The following is a 21,680-nucleotide window of genomic DNA, read 5'->3' on the forward strand; positions in this document are numbered from 1 at the left end:
AGCAACCTTGATCGAGTTTTGCAGAGATGTGAAGAAACTAATCTTGTCTTGAATTGGGAAAAGTGCCACTTTATGGTTAATGAAGGTATTGTCTTGGGGCACAAAGTTTCTGAAAGAGGTATTGAGGTTGATAAAGCCAAGGTTGATGCTATTGAGAAGATGCCATGTCCCAAGGACATCAAAGGTATAAGAAGTTTCCATGGTCATGCCAGATTTTGTAGGCGGTTCATTAAGGACTTATCAAAAATTTCTCGGCCTTTGACTAATATACCATTTGTTTTTGATGATGATTGTGTAGAAGCATTTGAAATAGTTAAGAAAGCATTGATCTCTGCACCTATTGTTCAGCCACCTGATTGGAATTTACCCTTTGAAATTATGTGTGATGCTAGTGATTATGCTGTAGGTGATGTTCTAGGGCAAAGAGTTGATAAGAAATTAAATGTTATTCAATATGCTAGTAAAACCCTAGACAATGCTCAAAGAAATTATGCTACTACTAAAAAAGAATTTTTAGCAGTTGTATTTGCTTGTGATAAGTTCAGACCTTATATTGTTGATTCTAAAGTAACTATTCACACTGATCATGCTGCTATTAAATATCTCATGGAAAAGAAAGATGCTAAACCTAGACTTATTAGATGGGTTCTCTTGCTACAAGAATTTGAATTACATATTGTTGATAGAAAGGGAGCTGAGAACCCCGTTGCAGACAACTTGTCTAGGTTAGAAAATGTGCTTGATGACCCACTTCCTATTGATGATAGCTTTCCTGATGAGAAATTAAATGTCATAAATGCTTCTCATACTGCTCCATGGTATGCTGATTATGCTAATTACATTGTTGCTAAGTTTATACCACCTAGTTTCACATACCAGCAAAAGAAAAAGTTCTTTTATGATTTGAGGCATTACTTTTGGGATGACCCACATATTTATAAAGAAGGGGTAGATGGTGTTATTAGACGTTGTGTACCTGAGCATGAACAGGAATAGATCCTACGCAAGTGTCACTCCGAAGCTTATGGAGGACACCATGCTGGAGATAGAACTGCACATAAGGTATTGCAATCTGGTTTTTATTGGCCTACTCTCTTCAAGGATGCCCGTAAGTTTGTCTTATCTTGTGATGAATGTAAAAGAATTGGTAATATTAGTAGACGTCAAGAACTGCCTATGAACTATTCACTCGTTATTGAACCATTTGATGTTTGGGGCTTTGACTATATGGGACCTTTTCCTTCCTCTAATGGATATACACATATTTTAGTTGCTGTTGATTACGTTACTAAGTGGGTAGAAGCTATTCCAACTAGTAGTGTTGATCATAACACTTCTATTAAAATGCTTAAAGAGGTTATTTTTCCAATATTTGGAGTCCCTAGATATTTAATGACTGATGGTGGTTCACATTTTATTCATGGTGATTTCCGTAAAATGCTTGCTAAATATGATGTTAATCATAGAATTGCATCTCCTTATCACCCATAGTCTAGTGGTCAAGTAGAATTGAGTAATAGAGAGCTCAAGTTAATTTTGCAAAAGACTGTTAATAGATCTAGAAAAAATTGGTCCAAGAAACTTGATGATGCATTATGGGCCTATAGAACTGCATATAAAAATCCTATGGGTATGTCTCCGTATAAAATGGTTTATGGAAAAGCATGTCACTTACCTCTCGAACTAGAACACAAGGCATATTGGGCTATTAAAGAACTCAATTATGATTTCAAACTTGCCGGTGAGAAGAGGTTATTTGATATTAGCTCACTTGATGAATGGAGAACCCAAGCCTACGAAAATGCCAAGTTGTTTAAAGAAAAAGTTAAAAGATGGCATGATAAAAGGATACAAAAGCGTGAGTTTAATGTAGGTGACTATGTATTGCTATACAACTCTCGTTTAAGATTTTTTGCAGGAAAACTTCTCTCTAAATGGGAAGGTCCTTACGTTATCGAGGATGTCTATCGTTCCGGTGCCATAAAAATCAACAACTTCGAAGGCACAAATCCGAAGGTGGTAAACGGTCAAAGAATCAAACATTATATCTCAGGTAATCCCATAAATGTTGAAACCAATGTTATTGAAACCGTAACCCCGGAGGAATACATAAGGGACACTTTCCGGAACGTTCCAGACTCCGAAAAGGAATAGGTATGTGGTACGGTAAGTAAACCGACTCCAAAACAGTTTCTAAGGCAATATTTCTCCGTTTTGGAATATTTAGAAAAATAGAAAAATAAGAAGCAGTCCGGGAAGGACACGAGGGCTCCACGAGGGTGGAGGGCACGCCCTACCCCCTGGGCGCGCCCCCCCTACCTCGTGGGCACCTCGTGTGCTCTACGGACTCTGTTTTCGTACACGACACATATTTTGGTTGGTAAAAATTCATTATATAATCTCCCGGAGGTTTTGAATCCCGTATCACGCAAAAATCTCCTGTTTTTGTTTCGAGCTGTTTTCTGTCAGGGTTTTCAAGGCCAGGCACTATGTCGTCTCCCTCCTCCTCCAACCATGAGGGCAACGATGCTTGGCTAATGAAGATAGAGCTGAAGAGAGAAGAACCCATGGAGAGCAACAGGGATGAAGGGATCAAGAAGGCCATGGGGGACCAAGTTCCGGCAACAGAAGACACCCTTCAACTTGATCACAATCTTCTTACCCCAATAGAAATCGAAGCTTTCAAGATGATTGAGTTAGCTCGTATACAAAATAAGTATCTCACACGTGAAAATATTTTGTTGAAGGAGCATACCCTCGCACTCAAGGGCAATATCCACAAGTTAGAAGACCTCCTATGCTCGATGTGCGACTATCCATCATCAACAACTCCACCTTCTTCACCAACAAAAGAGACATAATCACATGGGTATGGGCACTCCCCTTGATAACTGCCAAGCTTGGGGGAGTGCCCCGGTATCGTATCACCATCACTTTTATCTTTACCATTTTCCTTAGTTCGATCCTTTTGGTAATATCTTGATCCAGTAGAATAAAAGTTCTTAGTATGATCTAGTCGTGAGTTTTGCTTTATAATCCTTCTATGTAATCGAGTCCGTGAGCTATATAATAAAGATTAGTGTTGAGTCAAGGGCTTGATTATTTTTCCATGATCCTAAGGAAATAAAAGAAAAGAGAAAGAAATAAAAAGAAACAAAGAGATCATGTGAGTCTTATGGAGAGTAATGAGCTCACATAGGAAAAAGTATGATGAATAAAAGTTGTTGAGGGTTGACAAGCATAGTTTTTGGTCATCATTGCAATTAATAGGAAGTAATAAATAAAGAGAGGTCTTCACATATAAATATACTATCTTGGACATCTTTTATGATTGTGAGAACTCATTAAAATATGACATACTAAAGAGTTGACGTTGGACAAGGAAGACAACATAATTGGTTATGTTTTCTTACATCCGAGATAAATTATATTGTCATGGATCATCCAACATGGTTGAGCCTGCCTTTCTCCCTCATGCTAGCCAAATTCATCGCACCAAGTAGAGATACTACTTGTGCTTCCAAATACCCTTAAACCAGTTTTGCCATGAGAGTCCAGCATACCTACCTATGGATTGAGTAAAATCGTCCAAGTAAGTTGTCATCGGTGCAAGCAGTAAAAATTGCTCTCTAAATATGTATGACTTATTAGTGTGGGAGAAATAATCTTTATACGATCGTGTGATACGGAAGAAATAAAAGCGACAGACTGCATAATAAAGGTCCATATAACAAGTGGCAATATAAAGTGACGTTCTTTCGCAGTAAGATTTTGTGCATCCAACTACAAAAGCGCATGACAACCTCTGCTTCCCTCTGCGAAGGGCCTATCTTTATTTTTACCTCCTACCTTGCATAAGAGTCATGGTGATCTTCACCCTTCCTTTTTACATTTTATCCTTTGGCAAGCATAGTATGTTGGAAAGATCCTGGTATATATGGCTAATTGGATGTGAGTTTTCATGAACTATTATTGTTGACATTACCCTTGAGGTAAAACGTTGGGAGGCAAAACTATAAGCCCCTATCTTTCCCTGTGTCCGATTAAAATTCCATACCCATAAGTATTGCGTGAGTGTCAGCAATTGTGAAAGACTATATGATAGTTGAGTATGTGGACTTGCTGAAAAACTCTTATACATTGACTCTTTCCTATGTTATGATAAATTGCAATTGCTCCAATGACTGAGATTATAGTTTGTTAGTTTTCAATAAAGTTTACGATTCATACTTGAAATTGTGATTGAATTATTACTCTAGCATAAGAAATCATATGACAAGAATTATGTAAGTTGCTCTTCTAAGAATGATCATGATGCCCTCATGTTCGTATTTTATTTTTATCGACACCTCTATCTCTAAACATGTGGACATATTTTTCGATTTCGGCTTTCGCTTGAGGACAAGCGACGTCTAAGCTTGGGGGAGTTGATACGTCCATTTTGCATCATGCTTTTATATCGATATTTATTGCATTATGGGCTGTTATTACACATTATGTCACAATACTTATGCCTATTATCTCTTATTTTACAAGGTTTACATGAAGAGGGAGAATGCCGGCAGCTGGGATTCTGGGCTGGAAAAGGAGCAAATATTAGAGACCTATTCTGCACAGCTCCAAAAGTCCTGAAACTTCACGGAAGACGTTTTCAAAATATATAAAAAATACTCAGCGGAAGAAGTTCACCAGGGGGCACACCCTACCCACGAGGGTGGGGGCGCGCCCAACCCCCCTGGGCGCGCCCCCTACCTCGTGGCCCCCCTGGCGGCCCTCTGGTGGCCATCTTCTGCTCTATGAAGTCTTTCGATGGAAAAAAATAAGAAGCCATCTTCTCGGACAAAACTCCGCCGCCATGAGGTGGAACCTTGGCGGAACCAATCTAGGGCTCCAGCAGAGCTGTTCTGCCGGGGAAACTTCTCTCTCGGAGGGGGAAATCATTGCCATCGTCATCACCAACGCTCCTCTCATCGGGAGAGGGCAATCTCCATCAACATCTTCATCAGCACCATCTCCTCTCAAAACCCTAGTTCATCTCTTGTATCCAATTCTTGTCTCTAAGTCCAGGATTGATGCTAGTAGTGTTAATTACTCCTTGTAGTTGATGCTAGTTGGTTTATTTGGTGGAAGATCATATGTTCAGATCCTATATGCATATTAATACCTCTCTGATTATGAACATGACTATGCTTTGTGAGTAGTTACGTTTGTTCCTGAGGACATGGGAGAAGTCTTACTATTAGTAGTCATGTGAATTTGGTATTCGTTCGATATTTTGATGAGATGTATGTTGTCTCTCCTCAAGTGGTGTTATGTGAACATCGACTACATGACACTTCACCATTATTTGGGCCTAGAGGGAGGCATTGGGAAGTAATAAGTAGATGATGGGTTGCTAGAGTGACAGAAGCTTAAACCCTAGTTTATGCGTTGCTTCGTAAGGGGCTGATTTGGATCCATACGTTTCATGCTATGGTTAGGTTTACCTTAATACTTTTGTTGTAGTTACGGATGCTTGCAATAGAGGTTAATCATAAGTGGGATGCTTGTCCAAGTAAGGATAGTACCCAAGCACTGGTCCACCAACATACCAAATTATCAAAGTACCGAACGCGAACATATGAGCGTGCTGAAAACTAGCTTGACGATATTCCTATGTGTCCTCGGGAGCGCTTTTCTCTATATAAGAGTTTGTCCAGGCTTGTCCTTTGCTACAAAAAGGATTGGGCCACCTTGCTGCACCTTATTTACTTTTGTTACTTATTGCTCGTTACAAATTATCCTATCACAAAACTATCTGTTACCACTTATTTTAGTACTTGCAGAGAATACCTTGCTGGAAACCGCTTATCATTTCCTTCTGCTCCTCATTAGGTTCGACACTCTTACTTATTGAAAGGACTACGATAGATCCCCTATACTTGTGGGTCATCACTCCTCGGCGAAGAACATCAGCAGCCGGATCCACATGCGCGGCGGCATTGCCGACCACACCACGAACTCAGGCGATGTACCCTCGGCGTGGGTCCGCGAAACGGCTGGCCGTTCGGCCACGGCCTGTCCTTCGTGATCCCGACCCGCGCGGCGCTGGGCGTGGCCTCCTTGCTCAGAGCTTTGCGTGCACGCGTACATGGGAATCTGGAATCCAAGCAGAGGCCGCTCGTACCAAGGCCGCATCACCTCCTGCCCTTCGCCGGCGTAGCGGGAGCGGCCAATTCTTTTGTTCGGCGGAAGTGGCCCTGGATCCTTCCGAGGGGCCTTTCCCTTCTCCGCCACGGAGAACCTCCTGATCAGTGCCATGGACCCTTCGGCAAGACGGTGGGATGAGAAAGAAGAAGAAGGAGCGAGCGGTGAGAAGATGGAGATGAGCAAGGGTTGGATCCGTCTCTTCCCTCATTTATAGCCGAAGGGAGGCCAACCGCCGGCCTCCATGATCCTCATTAATGATGGTCTTTCTACATGCAGCAAACTCTTGTCAAGTCAAACGGTTGCCGAGGCAGCATGGGGAAGCGGAGATGCCCACGTCCCATCAAGCGCCGCGCGTCGACCGGGCCCGCATGCGATTGGAGCCCACGGCGCTCCTCCCTTGTCCTTTGGCTTCACCTCGAAGCCAAGTCCGAGCGCGCCCTGGGCCTGGGGGCTACTGTCGGTGTTCTGGGAACGGGGGTACCTAGACTTGCCTGTCTGCGGCCCACGACATGGCTCCACCGACGGCCTGGTACGGCCCACCCTCGGCGTCAACAACACAAGACCCTCGCGAGGGGCCAAGCCTCGCGAGGCGGACGACATCAAGACTCCCAGAAGGGGCGGCCTCCTCAGGCTGGCTCATGACGAGTGGAGATTTCTATGCAAGCCCTCACCTCATGAGGTTTGGATGACGTAAGCCATGACGACCAAGGCCAGGCGGGCGCCAGTGGGCATAATACAACAGTTTCCTCTTTGGTGCTAAGGAGGCAAGCGCAGGCGCGGAGTCTCGAGGGATCATCCAAAGGTTTCCATTTCCATGCAGCAAGCCCAAGACCTTCAGGACGGCAGGACATAGGTCATCACCGAGCCCACCAAGGCGTCACGACCAGATGCTTTGCAGGCGAAGACCACCTTCCGTCAGTATAAGATGTACTAGTTGTCTCCCTTCGAATTTGGCCGTTGTGGGATCCCTTCCCGCCTCCATTTTGGGGGAAGAGGACCAAGGCCACTATAAATATAGCTTAGCCACCACCTTAGAAGGGGACGGATCATTCAGACCATCCTCTCCCTCACCAACACAAGAACACACCTCCTGAGGTTGTTCTCCACTATACTAGTTCATCCTCAGCCCGTCTCGAGGCCAATCCACCACAAAGCAGGAGTATGGTTTTACACCACAAGGTGGCCTGAACCTGGGTAAACTGCCTCGTCCCGTTTCCTTCCTGTCCATCGAGCTAGGCCGTGGGATCGACGAATAGGCACACTGGGGAGGTTGAGTTCTTCGCACGCACCCCGGAGTTTGAATCTATCCAGGGTCTACGGAGCCCAGAATCCGACACACATCCTGGTACACTCCCCGAGGCATTCATATAGTCATACTTTGTTCTAGATAGTGAGCTGTAAGTAAATAAAAGTGTGATGATCATCATTATTAGAGAATTGTCCCAATGAGGAAAGGATGATGATGACTATGATTCCCCCACAAATCGGGATGAGACTCCGGACTTAAATAAATAAAAGTGGACAAAGAGCCCCTCCCAAAAAAGAGGCCAAAGAGCCCAAAACAAAAAAACAAAAAAATAAAAGAACGAGAGAAAAAGAGAGAAGGGGCAATGCTACTATCCTTTACCAGACTTATGCTTCAGAGTAGCACCATGTTCTTCATATAGAGAGTCTCTTGTGTTGTCACTTTCATATACTAGTACTTGGCTTGTATATTTCGATGATGGGCTTCCTCAAATGCCCGAGGTCTTCATGAGCAAGCAAGTTGGATGCACACCCACTTAGTTTTCAGTTTGAGCTTTTTCATACACTTATAGCTCTTAGTGTATCCGTCGCATGGAAATCCTTACTCCTCGCATCGACATCAATTGATGGGCATCTCCATAGCCGGTTGATTAGCCGCATCGATGCGAGACTTTCTCCTTTTTTGTCTTCTCCACACAACCTCCAACATCATATTCTATTCCACCCATAATGCTATATCCATGGCTCACACTCATGTATTGCGTGAAATTTGAAAAGGCTTGAGAACATTAAAAGTATGGAACAATTGCTTGCCTTGTCATCGGGGTTGTGCATGATGAAATACACTTTGTGTGATGAAGATGGAGCATAACCAGACTATATGATTTTGTAGGGATAACTTTCTTTGGCCATGTTATTTTGAGAAGACATGATTGCTTTATTACCATGCTTGAAGTATTATTGTCTTTATGTCAAATTATAGACTATTGCTTTGAATCACTTGTGTCTTAATATTCATGCCATGATTAGATTATATGATCAAGATTATGCTAGGTAGCATTCCACATCAAAAATTATCTTTTTTATCATTTACCTACTCGAGGACGAGAAGGAATTAAGCTTGGGGATGCTGATACGTCTCCGTCGTATCTATAATTTTTTATTCTCTCATACCAATATTCTACAACTTTCATATACTTTTGGCAACCTTTTATACTATTTTTGGGACTAACATATTGATCCAGTGCCCAGTGCCAGTTCCTATTTGTTGCATGTTTTTTGTTTCGCAGAATATCCATATCAAACGAAGTCCAAACGCTATGAAAACTTACGGATATTATTTTGGAATATATGTCATTTTTGGGAAAAAGAATAAACGCGAGACGATACCTGAGGGGCCCACAAGCCCTAGGGGCGTGCCCCCTACCTTGGGCGTTCTTGGGAGGCTTGTGGCCACCCGGTAAGGCGGTTGGTGCCCTGCTATTACCACAAGAAAGCTAATATCCATATAAAAATCGTGTTAAAATTTCATCCCAATCAGAGTTACGGATCTTCGGGAATTTAAGAAACGGTGAAAGGCCAGAAAACGGGAATGCAGAAACATAAGGAAACAGAGAGAGAGAGAGAGAGAGAGAGAGAGAGAGAGAGGGAGAGAGGGAGAGAGAGAGAGAGAGGGAGGGAGGGAGGGAGGGAGGGAGAGGGACCCTTCTCCCATCTAGGGGGAAGGTCAACTAAGAAGAAGGAGGGGTGCTCTCTCCCCCTCTCCCGGTGGCGCCGGAACGCCGCCGGGGCAATCATCGTGTCACAGCGATCTACACCAACACCTCCCTCATCTTCCCCAACATCTTCATCACATTCCCCCATCTATATTCAGCAGTCCACTCTCCCGCAACCCGTTCTACCCTCTACTTGAACATGGTGCTTTATGCTTCATATTATTATCCAATGACGTGTTGCCATCCTATGATGCTTGAGTAGATCTTTGTTGTCCTATCGATAATTGGTGAATTGCTATGATTGGTTCAATTTGCTTGTGGTTATGTTGCTGTCCTTTGGTGCTCATCATATGAGCGCGTGTGTGGATCACACCATAGGGTTAGTTGTTTGTTGATAGGACTATGTATTGGAGGGCAAGGGTGATAGCAGTTTCAGCCTAGCATAGAAATTGATTCATTGGTATTGAAGGGGGGCCAATATATCTTAAGGCTATGGTTGGGTTTTACCTTAATGAACATTAGTAGTTGTGGATGCTTGCTAATAGTTCCAATCATGAGTGCATAGAATTCCAAGTAAGGGATGACATGCTAGCAATGGCCTCTCCCACATAAAACTTGCTATCGGTCTAGTAACATAGTCAATTGCTTAGGGACAATTTCGCAACTCCTACCACCACTTTTCCACACTCGTTATACCAACTTAATTGTTTATTTATCTAAACAACCCCTAGTTTTTATTTATGTGCTCTTTATTATCTTGCAAACCTATCCTACAACACCTACAAAGTACTTCTAGTTTCATACTTGTTCTAGGTAAAGTGAACGTTAAGCATGCGTAGAGTTGTATCGGTGGTCGATAGAACTTGAGGGAATATTTGTTCTACATTTAGCTCCTCGTTGGGTTCGACACTCTTACTTATCGAAAGCGGCTACAACAGATCCCCTACACTTGTGGGTTATCAGATACAAACCGTGTTCTGAGCGAATCTTCATGGCTTATCCTTCGTCACAAATCATTTCAAAGCATTCACTCTATCTAACAAATCCTTTTCAAAGATTGTGTGTGACAGGAAATACATCAGACAAAGTTGAGTGCATTAAAAATAGACCACAAAGAGATCATATGTCAATGTCACTCATACGAAGACTTATCTCGCTACCTTCTGGTTTACCTCCCATGCATACCTTCAAGGGAAGCGTGTTTTATCTTCTTAATTATCTCCCCTTCACCCCCTGTGGACGATATACTCTCGGTCCTAACAAATACGCATGACCCCCTAGAAGATCATCCATCTTCGGCACCCTCTTGTGTATGCGATGGTTCACCATTCTCAACTATGGTGAAGCCCAAGGAACTGTTAGCAGATCATCGACAGCCTGAACGGATCAATTGTCAGAACCTTGTGAAAAGTGACACCATGTTGTCGATGAATTGAACCGAGGCAACACTCGAGGGAAGCATAGCAAGAACACCAACCCTCATAATCACATGTGATCTAGATCGCAACCTACATCTAGTCATATAACTGCTCTGATGCCACTATTGGTAAATGTAGTAGAAAACAAAAAAAATTGCGCCTACGATCACCCAAGATCAATATGAAGATGCATAATGGGTTGGGATCATGATCGTTGCTATCAATGAGTTGCAGCGAAAGAAGAATGTGTCGGTGTAGATCGTACGTGGAGTTTCTCGAACCATCGATGAACGATCCCTTGTACCGCCCATGAACCGTCCCTCGAACCAAAGACAAAAAGCACGTCCTCTCTACTTGGTTGCAAGCATGCAGACTTCATGATCCGGCAGCATTTCACCGTCCAGAGCTAATCATCGCCGAAAAATTAGAGGGAGGAGATTACAACCACACCAGGCTGTTAATTATGAGGACAATAGGATTAGCCTAGTTGTTCTTAGTCAACTAGGACCAACTAGAACTAGAAGAACTAGATGAGGCTCCAAAACTTGTATGAACAATATAGCAAAAAACCATATTATATATAGGTTGGAGGAGGAGGAGAGGGCAGCCACCAAAGTGGGAAGTCCCCCCTTGGGGCGCCGTCAAGGGGGGAGGAGTTGGACTCCTCCCCTAGTCCAATCCCCCACCCCCCACACAAGGAAACAGGGGCGCCTTCCCTACTTGGGCCTTTCTGGCCCAAGTTGCCTTCCACCTCTTGGCCTTTATAGGCCCATTGATATTTAAATTAAATATCAAAATGTTATAAATACCTCTAGACCATTATATATATATATATATATTATAACATCTCCTAAAACATTTTCCACCTATATATAATTTATCAGTAATACGCAATATTACCCGACAGTCTCCGAAACCCTTTCGGTGACCCCGAAACGCTTTTGGATCCTCTCGGGACTATTACTTCATGAAACAATCCCACAAATATATTCTCATGACTCACGTCCTACTAACACTTAGTAGATCATGATTGCCTTAATCTTGTGACCTCATAGGTTCGGTAACTCATAGACATGAACGAAACAATTCGTTCAATGACCAGCTGCGGGACCGTGGACGTCCGTATCGGTCCCTATGGCACACGAATGATATTCGAGTGAACCTTTGGTTATCATGTGGCATTCCCTTTGCTTCGCGATACTTCACAAAACCTGGGATGCATCGGTATCCTCCCAAGTCATCACTATTCTCGTTATACCGAAATCCTCGTTACCAGTTTTGTTCTTCTTTCTCGTTATTGTATTCCGGCATCCCCTTGATGAAGTCACGTGTGTCTAGCCAGATGATGATTGATGCCGTCACATCGAGAGGGCCCTTAGAATATCTCTCCATCATCGGAGGAGCAAATCCCACTCTCGAGCTATCCGGCCACTTGTCAAGCTTTCTGATGAACCTGTAAGTTGTCGTTATGATCACTGTATTATAGGTGATGTTTGAGCAACCCCAAAGCCCATCATACGATAAGAAGTGACCACTATAATCTCATGGTATAAGGAGCAATTTAACACGTTAACACTCCGTGTTATTACAATTGAATGTAGAAAAGATCAACTCAATTCATAACAAATAAGTTTGGGTTGATTCAATATGATCGTTCTTCCAATGTCATAATGTCAATGTTGTTTTAGGATCATTGTTACACTTACTGATATACTAAGATCTGGAAAACATGATCACCAACAACACTTCAGCTAGTCTTAGAGGAGAGACTAGGAACCTTCTATCTTCCACACGTGCATATGAGTTTTCCAATGAATCGCATATTCCAGGATCATAGCAGTTATAACATAGAATATAAACTCTTTAATTATGAATATGGAAATATAATAATACAAACATTATTGCCTCTAGGGCATAGTTTCAACAGGAGATCCACCTAATCTTCATCATCCTCCATATCCATGTTACCCCCCGTGCCTGGTTGCTTGTATCTGTGTTGGTATTTCCTCGTAGAGGAGAGGATGATGCAGCACATCAACGGTAAGTATTTCCCTCAGTTATGAAACCAAGGTTATTAATCCAGTAGGACAACCAAGAAACACTATGTAAACAGTACCTGCACACAAATAACAAATACTTGCAACCCAACGCGTAAGAGGGGTTGTCAATCCCTCCTCGGTATTGAGATAGATTAAATTGTATGAGATTGGATAAATAGATCTAGCACAAACACGAAATAAAATAAATAAATAAAAAGCGCAGCAAGGTATTTTGTGGGTTTTTGGAATAATAGATCCAAAAACAATATGATAGAAAATAGGCCCGGGGCCATAGATTTCACTAGTGGCTTCTCTCGAGAAAATAGCATACGGTGGGTAAATAAATTACTGTTGGGCAATTGATAGAAGAGCAAATAATTATGATGATATCCAAGAAAATGATCATGTATATAGGCATCACGTCCAAGATTAGTAGACCGAAACAATACTGCATCTACTACTATTACTCCACACACCGACCGCTATCCAGCATGCATCTAGTGTATTAAGTTCATGGATAAACGGAGTAATACAATATGAACGATGACATGATGTAGACAAGATCTATTCATGTAGGACTATACTCCATTTTCTTATCCTTGATGGCAACAATACATGCGTGTCACTTCTACTTTTGTCACTGAGATTGAGCACCGCAAGATCGAACCCATCACAAAGCACCTCTTCCCATTGCAAGAAAAATCAATCTAGTTGGCCAAACCAAACCAAAGTTTCGGAGAAAAAATACGAGGCTATAATAATTATGCATATAAGTGATCAAAGAAGACTCAAATAATATTCATAGATAGAACTGATCATAAACTCGCAATTCATCGAATCCCAACAAACTATCGCAAAAAGTCATTACATCAAATAGATCTCCAAGAACATCGAGAAGAACATTGTATTGAGAATCAAAAGGAGAGAAGAAGCCTTCTAGCTACTGCCTACAGACCCATAGGTCTGTGGTAAACTACTCACACATCATCGAATGAGCACCAATGAGGATGATGAACCCCTCCGTGATCGTGTTCCCCTCCAACAAGATGCCGGGATAGGGCTCTAGATTGGATCTCGTGGTTATGGAACTTGTGGTGGCTAGAATTGTGTTTCATCGACTCCTTGGGATTTCTGGAATATTTGGGTATTTATAGAGCTGAGAGGCGGTGGAAAGGACTCCCGTGGGCTCCACTACCCATCAGGGTGTGCCAGGGGCCTCTGGTGTGCCCAGGTTGTAGTAGGCCCCACGGGCCTCCCCTCTGGCACTTCCTTGGCTCCCAAGTTGTCTTCTGGGTAGAAAAAATCGACAAAAATTTTCGCTGCGTTTGGACTCCGTTTGATATGGATATTCTGCGAAGTAAAAAACAAGCAAAAACAACAATTGGCACTGGGCACTATGTCAATAGTTTAGTCCCAAAAAATGATGTAAATTTGGTATAAAATGGATATAAAATATCCAAGAATGATAATATAACATCATGGAACAATCAAAAATTATAAATACGTTGGAGACGTATCAGTGCCTCAACCCGAGAATTGTTGTTGTAAAATGACATCAGGTATAGTCAATGATTCCGTCTGGAAATCATCTCCCTCCCCAAAGACAATACTAGCTAGGATATCTACTAAATACAACTTCTTTCAAATGGAGAACCACAAAGCAAGATCCGCACCTCTTTGTTAAGAATAAGATTTCTCCAATTCATCCCCTTATTGTGCTTCTCGAATATGACATGAACGTCCCTAAAAGGGTGTGTGCTATTGGATACCAACTCATCTCTATCAAAAACGCTATCCAACTTGACATATGCTCTCCCAAATGGACAAGGAGAAATCTCAGAAAACCCCACATGCTTATTTGCGAGAAAATTAGACAGTACCTCTCGAACTGTGTTGAAATCCATGGGTAGATTTGGCATTGGAACAACGGATGCGATGGCCCAATCTTCATGTGTGGGCAGCACAGCTCTAGCCAGGACACAAACCCTAGCAGGTCTACCCTCAACATCGATGCATTGGTGATTCGGATGGAGAAATAGCATATGGTTCCATCATCCGCTGCGGGGTGTACTTAGTGATCGGTGTAGTGCTGCTTGGTGTTGTGTTGTGTTGAGAGGTAGAGGAGCGGATTCTCAAAGCATTGAAATTTAGAGCGGCATCGTAAAGGCGTATACCTACTTGGGGTGGCAACAACGAGGAATTATCATTGTTTCCCTAGTTGGTTGCGTGATTGACATGTTGAATAGTCTTAATTGCGGGAACAATTGAAACTTGCCGAGTATTGTTGGATGGCAGTTGATTTGCGGAGTGGGCTCAAAAGACCTTGGGCCTCGCAGAGAAGTAACAGTCGTGGGCTATGTGTCCCCATCTCTTGCAGGCTCAACACTTAATTCGGTTGGTGCAAGTGAGCATAAGATGACAACAAGTCAGCGAATGCAAAACGGGCTCCTGGATGAGTGAGAGGTGTGGTGCAAGATTTAAATTGTTGTATACCTGTCCCGTAATTAGAGACCGTCGAGGTTAATGCCGTGGACCTAAGGAGAGGATTACACATCGAAGATGGTGCAAGATTTGAATTAGCATCATGTTCAAAAGGCGATCAATGGACTGAAGGATTTGGATCTGAGTAGATAGCAGGAGATAGAAGATCAGTGTGCGATTTATGGTTGAAATGTAGAAAAATGTCGTTTGGTGCGATCTACAAATGTAGAAAAATAGACCTTTGAAAATGTGCGATCTATAAATGAATGGTTCAGTGCCATGTTATACAATACTGTTTGGTATAAGTATGAGCCTAACATGAAAACATTCACAAAATGTAGATGATAATTCTTGGAAGGCTTTTACCTATTTTATTCATAGAATATGGATGATTTCTTCACATAGCACATTTTCCAAGTGCAGTTTGGTAGATCTGCATGCCACCACTCAAACTGAAAGCATGAAAAAAATGTCGCTAGCATATAACTTATACTCCATTCGTAAATAAATCATATCAATTTCGGACATTTACATGACAACTCGATTACAAATGTGTTTCTTGATTTAGGTACCACTTCTCTTCAGTTTTTTCATTTCATTCAGATATCCATGAAATGTTTAACTGAACTTGATGTTTGCAACTAGAAATAAAGAGCATACAAGGTTTTAACTTTGTGTTTAGAACTAAATATAGATAGTGCCATCTCTTAATTTTGGTCAGCAATGTGATGTTGATACATGCAGCATGGCATGTGTGTATTGGACTGGCATGTGCAGCACAAGTGAGGGCAACCTGTAGCCCTCATGCATTATGAACAAAAAAACTAGTCACCAAATAAGATTGGCGGATCTAGCAGTCCACTCTAGGATTTTGCAACATTTAGATTAGGAAGGTATAAGAAATTATGATTTAAAATACCAAATGTGTGGTGCTATGTTGAATTTGTATTCAACAACAACAAAGGCAAACAATAACTTAAGAACAAGCGAGCGATGGACCATGTGGTTCTCGCTCATTTTTGTCAACATAGCCGTGGCTAGTGAAGGCAAGTTCATGGTGGACCTGAATGTGAGGTGTCGTGTGGTGAAAAAGGAGGAAGAAATTACCTTGTTGCGTGCTATCCCTAGCAGCCTCCAGCCTCATGACACCGCCTTCAGATCAACGGCCGACATAGCCGTGAATGGCAAAGGCACGTTCATGGTGGGTGTGAATATGAGGTGGCGTGTGGGGGAAAAGGAGGAAGAAATTACCCTATTGCCTACTATCCCTAGCAGCGGCCAGCCTCATGACACCGCGTTCAGATCAACGACCGATATAGTCGTGGATGGCGAAGGCAAGTTCATGGTGGGCGTGAATAGGCATGTGGTGGAAAAGGAGGAGGAAATGACCCTATTGCCTGCTATCCCTAGCAGCCGTCAGCCTCATGACACCGCCTTTAGATCAACGGTACGATGGGACGGTTAACGGAGTTGGAGAAGAACGGGCTACGCTAGACGTCGAGGTGGCCGCAGGCAGTCCATGGTGGTGGGAGGTGGTGCGAAGTGGCACTGGTGCGGCATTTGGTAGTGAGGCGGCGGAGGCTTGAGTGGCAGCGCTGGTGTGGGCTAGGGCAAGGGTGGCAGGGGAAGGATTGCTCAAGCGTGCGTGTGTGGGGGCCGTTCAATGAGTCGGGTTTTTTTGATTGTAGATGTGTTGTTTTGTAGCATTTGATTTTCTCGTGTTTTTCTTTTTTGTGTTCATAATCGTTGGAAGTGAGGATGCACGAAGGTGAGCGAAATGGTTTTTCATGGGAAAGGAAAACCTTATTTTGTTAAGGGCGTTGATAAGCGTTGGTCGACCGACTGAGATTGGGCCGGTCGCCGCGCAGCCTTTCGATCGGCCCGCCCAGGACCTCCATATCCATCGGATCTGACAGTTATCTTGTACCATCCTTGCTCCCTGCAGTCAACTCAGAGAGGAAAAATCCCCCACGACACGCACATCTCTGCAAGCTCCACTCGCCACCATAACCACCAGCCGCCGTCTTGCCTGCTCGGCCGGCGTCCGCCACTCGTAGCTTCGTTGCGCCGTCAGTTCCAGCAACCCTGAGAACGATTGTAGCACCGTGCCCCCTGGCTCCATTGCTTGCCGCTCATCGCGCCGTCGGTGCCAACATTGCCGGTAACGGTTGTAACACTGCGGATGCTGGTTGTAGCATCAACGTCGCTTCGGAAGAATGATATTTGGCCGGGCCTACACCACATGCTGTCGCTGCGCCATCTGGGTCATTGGTACAAGCCACCGAATCATGCCGTCGCCGCTGCCGGTCGCGGCAGGGAAGCTGCATGCTGCAACTGTCATATATGTCAACACTGGCAGCGACGACCACCAGCAATGGGTACGGCGTGGCTTAAAAAATGATGCGGTGACCACGAGCTGCACGTTTGCTGGAACCGACATCATGGGGTGCTGCAACCGTTAATGGCAGAAGCTTCCACCGGCGATGGAAAAGCTGCAATGGCGACTGGACAAAAGCACGCCGGTGATCGCAAATGCTACTACTGGCATGGCAGAAGCTGCAATCGGCAACAAGAAAAGCTACAACCTGCGGCCAAAAAAGTTGCCATGGGTGACAGGGGATGGCGAGACGAAGATGCTACAACATTTTTTGCTGGAAACGGCGATGCGAAAAGCTACAACCCCACGGTAAAAAAGTTGCGACCAGTGACCAGCAGGGGGATGAGACGAAGCTGCTACAACGGTTGTAGCACCGCCGGTTGCAGCTTTCCTGTCATCGTCTCCAGCACCGCGGGATGCCGTTTGTAGCATCCCAACATCTGCGGATGTCGTTGCATTGATGGCTGCCGGTCGGCGTCATCGTCGAGCAAAGCCTTCCAACGATGACACCAACGTCGCAACACTGTGCGTCTCTGTGTTGCAGCTAAGCCGTCGCAACATAAATGGCCGGTGGTGGCGCGCGAGACCCGTGCAGCAGCTTTCGAGGCAGAGAGGGAGGAGAGACAGTTGTAGCATCGCCAGAAACGGTTGCAACTCTAGGGCACGTGGTTGTAGCTTCGGCAGTACATGGTGGTAGCATTCATCGACGACGGCATTGCCAGTTGCAACTCTTCTGTGCATGGTTGTAGCATAGCGAGAGCTGGTCGTATCTCATGCTATACATGGTTGTAACATTCACCGACGACGTCGTTGGCGCATGCAGCTCCTGGTGTGCACGGTTCCCGCATGCGGTCACCGCGGTCGCACCTCTGCCGTCGGCCGGTTGTAGCTCATGTATGCACGGTTGTAGCACGCGGTCACCGCGGCCGCAGCTCCGGTGTGCATGGTTCAATCACGTGGTCACCGTGGTCGTAGCTCCTCCGTCACAAGCCCCTACACGCGGCGCGTCTCTTGGTGGTGGCAGCAGGTTCGACTCCTCGGGAGCTCATTCATGGCGTCTCCTATTTGCCGGCACCGGCCCTTGTTGGTGCACGCGCGGTTGACAGAGAGACGGGGGCAGGAGGGGCTCATCCATGGGGTGGGACAGAGAAAGGAGACAGGGGATTAGGAGAAGACAATATGACGAGTGGCTGGGAGTGATTGGGGAAGAGATAAGAGTCGCATGTGTGGCCATGTGATTTTCCTCCATCGCGTGGCTCGTGTTTGACCGGCGTAATTTTCGGCCGGTCCACCGTATTGAAACGTTTCCCTTTTGTTAAGGTAGTAGAGACGATTAAAGAGTGATTTAAAGGAAATAATCTAATCTTATTTTTTTAGGGATATGATTTTTTTTACAAAAGTAGTGCAATCCCTTTGAAGAATCAACAAGTTGGTAGCACACTGATCTGATCTAGTGACAGAAAAAATGAATGAAATGGAGTGAAAGTGGGCGTACAAGGGTTAAGCAGAAACGATTAAAGGCCAAGCTGGGGGTGCATCGGAGAGTGTGTGAGCAGCGGAGCAGAGCAGGGCAGGGTGGTGATGTTGAAATGCGGTCAAAGGAGTGAAGTGGCGTGAGCGGATCACGCCATCCGCAGTCTTTTCCTCCCATTGTCTGCACGCGATTCGGCTGCTGCTGCTGCTGCTCGATCGATCGCAACCTCCTTTCCGCCCACGCTTCCAACTCTCGCACTCCTTTACACCGTCTTTCGGCCCTAGTCTAGCACTCTTGTGCTTCATTAGCTAGCTATACCTACTACATGTACTAGTACGTGCCTGTAAGCGGGCCCGCGGAATCAGAGAGAGAGATTGCGAGTTATGGATGCTTGATCTCTACTGTACTAATACGGCATGTGGTCCTACCCATCATCCACGGGGGGTGGCGCTTCGACCGTTTGGTTGGACTGGACTGGTGCAAGAGTGCAAGACAAGCATGTACAAACAGATGGCCGCTTTAGGCCAACTTCACCGCGCAACCCCAAATGGACGTCTGTTTTGTCCGGATTATATTCGTTTGGGTAGGGCGATGGGGTTGTGTCGGGGTCTGTCCTGGGAAGCAGTGGCCGTGCGCCCAGCGTGCGGACGCATCCCGACCGCATTCTGTCCGCCTATATTTTTCTTTGCAAGTCCTTAACTTGTTTTCATCATTCATTTTCGGTACATGAAAAATACATCATCATATTTTGACTAGTAAAGCAAGACCAAAAAAACAAGAACACTAAGAATACATTTTAGAAGATACCCTACTTCCACAACTGCTTCTTTGAGTTGGGTTAGGGCCTTCTCGATGCACTCATTGTTGATATGTGGAGGAGGCTCGATCTGGCATCCTCCTTTCTTCTTCAAGCCAGAAGTCGATGTTGCTTCCTCACACCTAGTCTCGTGTCTAGCCTCTAATCTAGCAACAAGTGCACTTGTCTCATCTACAACCTCTATACTATCTAAAAGTGCACGAACATGTACTAAATTTCGCTCTATTAATATATCGATGTACTCTTCTTCCCAATACCAAAACTTGCATCTATGCTACACAATAAAATTTGTAGTTAGCACAACTAGTCAAAACTAGAGCACAAACCGAAGCTAAAAAGAGCACATACCCCATCATTTAAGCACTTGATGAACACCCATCTGGGATGTTCCGGCGTTGTAGACATGCGGCACACGACCATCCTTGGGCAGTGGTCGCACGTAATGACTGACAACGGTGCGCCGGCGAGCTTTTGGACAAGCACCGAGCCCGGCCGACCGCCATTCGTGTATTTGCCGGCGGACCACCGACGGTGCAGATCCGAGTGGCTAGAGGAGGAGCCACTGCCTGCATGTGGCCTTGCGGCCCTGCCAGGGCCTTCCAGCGAGGTGCCCGGCCTCCCACAGCCAGGCGACCTCAAGACCGACTGGATCCGCCCCAAATCCGGGCGGCGGGTGCGCAAACCAAGTGGCCGTGGTTGGGTAGCTCGGCGGCGCCGAGGGGAAGGGGCTGGGCGAGCGCGCGTCCGAACTGCCCGGCTGCAATGGCAGCGGCGGCGGCAGCGAGGGAAAGAGTGGGGAAAAGTGGAGGAGGGTGCGGCCGAAGGGAAGGAGGGGGCGGATAGAAAAAGGACCGCTCTGTGCCACCGACGGGCGGGCCAGGGAAGGACACGCGCAGACGGCCTGCTCGTCTGCGTGGTGTGCGTTTCATCCCAAAAGCGGCGCAAACTTGGGTCGCGAATGGGTCGAAAACGGACATAAAATGAATAAAAGTCCGTTTACTCCCGCGCGCTAGGACGCCTCCTTTGTCCGTTTTACCCCAAACGGACGGGGATGGACATAATAGGGTCGCGCGGTGGAGTTGACCTTACTTGCTCTGATGTGATGTATCCCTCTCCTCTCCTCTCCTAGTTTTGGCTGGACGTATACCTACCGTTACGGTTGCCAAATGGGAGAACCTCTCCTTGCCCATTTCTTTCGATAGTTGACTGATAGAGTAATGCTGTTTTGGTCATTTTGTTTGAGAAAACTCAAAACGTCTTCAAATTTTACCACAATATGTTCCTACATAGCACCGTCTTCAAATTAACTTTTGGGGCATCAGCAGCTAGCTAGTCCTAGGAGTAGCTAGGTATAGAAGAAGGAAGGAAGGAACGGACCGTGACTTGATGACATTGCTTTTTTGTGCTCCTGGGCAGTGCGCAAGCTCGGTGGCTGCAGGTACTTTTGGTGGCTGGACTGCGCTCCGGCCGGGCATGCAGTGGCTTTTCTTGTTTGCGAGGGAGGTCCGCCATGCACGCGAGCCTGACACACCGGAATCGGATGGATGGATGGATCGATCGCGTGGTGGCATTCTCCGGGTCGCCCATCGATGCCACCCTTTTGACGCCTTCCGCTTGTGCGCTTGCGACATAAAGGCCAAGGCCCCGTCTTTCCCTTTCCCTTGCCTTTCCTTTCCTTTCCGTCCCAATTAAAAGCTAGTACTACTAGTATAGCTAGGCCGTGGTCGTCGTAGCGTTGCATGGCATGGCATAGAGGCATAGATAGCATTAGCGCTTCGAGAACCGAATCAGCAGACCGGATTAGATGAGACCAGGCCACGCATGCATGCATGCACCCACGCTCACCGGCCGGCCCTTCATTATTTTTCCTTCTTTGCCTCCAGCATACTACTACGTTGCTTTTGGTCGCTTCCGCTTGGCCCCTT

The sequence above is a fragment of the Triticum aestivum genome, chromosome 2A (assembly GCF_018294505.1).
Source record: "Triticum aestivum cultivar Chinese Spring chromosome 2A, IWGSC CS RefSeq v2.1, whole genome shotgun sequence".
Lineage (NCBI taxonomy): Eukaryota > Viridiplantae > Streptophyta > Magnoliopsida > Poales > Poaceae > Triticum > Triticum aestivum.